Genomic DNA, 2,721 nt, shown 5'->3' with positions numbered 1-2,721 from the left:
GTGATCTTTGTACTGAAGCAATATCAATCCCAGTCGGCTGCAGCGATCATAACCTAATAGCAATGGTGAGGAAAACCAGGGTTCCTAAAGGAGGGCACAAAATAATAGTTAAAAGATCATATAAACATTTTACTGAAGATGATTTTATTGAGGATGTCAGAAATATTTGTTGGGATGATGTCTTGAGGAGTAATAATCCAGATCATGCAGTTGAAACATTTAACAAAAAGTTTTTAGAAGTAAGTAATAAACATGCCCCTCTGAAAAAGAGAACAGTAAGGAACATAAGAGCTGGCTGGATTGATACTGAACTTAAGGACTGTATGGAACAAAGAGATGAGGCTAAGAAAGTGGCAAATATTTCTAATTATGAATCAGATTGGCAGGTATACCGAAAGATAAGGAATTACGTAACTAAATTAAACAAAAAGAAAAAGAAGTGGCATTATAAAAATCTGATTATAAATGAGAGGCATGATAACAAGAAATTATGGAGTATCCTAAATAATATGTTGGGAAGGAATGCTAGATCTACTCCATCATTTCTGGAGTCTAGTGGTCATTTTATTACAAAGCCAGTGGATATAGCCAATCACTTAAATAACTATTTTTGTGATAAAATTGAAAAACTACGAGGTGATATGGAACAAACAAATAATACAAAAGCAGAAATTTTAATTACAAATAACATTATGGAAGGAAAGACTTGCAGTTTTGAGTTTATGAATGTTACTGTGAACCAGGTTGAAAAGTTACTAACAGAATGTAAAGAAAAACCATCAGGTGTAGATAATATTGATGTAAGATTGTTAAAACTTGTTGCAAGGTTAATTGCGGTTCCAGTTGCTCATATTCTAAATTTGAGCTTTGATAAGGGTTTCTATCCATTTGCTTGGAAAATGGCTAAAATTGTACCTTTACCAAAAAGCAGCACTGTACCATTCTGCGGCTCTAACAGTAGACCAATCAGTCTGTTGCCTGCTCTGAGCAAAATTTTGGAAAGGATTGTTTTTGAACAAATTCAAGAATATTTTACTGATAATGACTTAAATACAGATTTCCAACATGCATACAGAGCAGGTCACTCAACCACTACTGCTATGGCTCAGATGACAACTGATTGGTTGACAGCAATAGATAACAGAAAGTTTGCAGCAGCTGTTCTGTTAGATTTCAGCTCAGCTTTTGATCTTATTGATCACAACCTTTTGTTAAGAAAGATGCAATGTTATGGGTTTAGTTCAGCAGCGTTAATTTGGCTTCAGAATTATTTAATAAACAGGAGACAAACTGTTTTTTTTAATGGAAGTTTTTCAGAGGAAAGAACCGTTTGCTGTGGCATCCCACAGGGAAGCTGCCTAGGACCACTCCTGTTTTCTATATATATAAATGACTTGCCACTGGTTTTAAGAAAGGCAAAGATCGCAATGTATGCTGATGACTCAACTATTTATTCTTCACAAAGTACAGTGCAAGAACTGGAAATTGTTTTAATGGAGGAATTAAAATCTGTATTTGAGTGGGTCACAAATAACAAGTTAGTTTTAAATATTAGTAAAACAAAAAGTATAATTTTTGGAACCAGATATATGCTGTTGAATGAACCCAAACTGAATATTGTGGTCAAGGATATAAATGTTGTACAAGTACAAGAGGTCAAACTACTTGGTATAGAAGTGGACAATACATTATCATGGTCTGGTCACATAAACGCGGTAGTACGTAGGATGGGTAGAGGTCTCTCGATGGTTAGAAGGTGTTCCAACATGTTGCCTTTTAACATGACTGCAGATGTTATAAAAACTGTTGTACTGTCACAGTTAGATTACTGTTCTGAGATTTGGTCCTGTGCTGCAGCAGCACATATAAAGGCCATACAAAAAGTCCAAAACAGGGCAGCTCGGTGTGCACTTCGATGCCCACTAAGAACTAATGTGAACATGATGCATAATGTCTTGTCATGGTTAAAAGTAAAGGAGAGATTATTGGCCTCATTGCTAAATTTAACAAGAAGCATTGTTATTACCAAAATTCCAAATGTGCTTCAGCAAAAGCTATGTTTTAGCTCTGATGAACACAGCTATGAAACCAGGCATGCCACAGAGGGTAGATTTAAACTACCCAAAGTGAAAACCAACTGTGGAAAAAGTACAGTAATGTATAGAGCAATGTATAACTGGAACACTTTGCCAAGTGATATTATTACAGCAAATAGTAAATACCAATTTAAAGTCCTTGTGAAAAAACATCTTTCGTGTTAGTTGAATGTAAACTTAAGGTTGCAGTCAGTCACAATGTTGTCTAATATTTTAGTCTAAATGATGAATTTTTGCTACTGTAAGAGCTATGATAAGATAGTACTAATTAATTATGAGTCAAGTAATCTCTCTTTTACTGCTGAAATAATTGTAGAAATTAGGTCCTATGTATATGTATTGTATATATTGTGTGTATATGTGTGTGGGAGTGCATGAATGGGTGGGTGGGGGGGTTTGTGGTGTTTAGACATGCCAATGTTTTTTAAACATTGTTTAGGTGTGTGGTGTTGTGAAAAATTGGTGTAAAATTGTCTGAAGAGAAGCATGTTAGTTTGACTCCAGGAAGAATAGCTGTACTTGTGACAGCTAATGGAGATCAAAATAAATACAAATACAAATACAAAAGGATCAAGCATGGTGTCTGCTAGGAGATATTTTAAACATGAATTAAAAATCCTTTCAA

The sequence above is a fragment of the Squalius cephalus genome (genome assembly GCF_949319135.1).
Source record: "Squalius cephalus genome assembly, chromosome: 5".
NCBI lineage: Eukaryota > Metazoa > Chordata > Actinopteri > Cypriniformes > Leuciscidae > Squalius > Squalius cephalus.
This window is presented reverse-complemented; position numbering follows the sequence as displayed.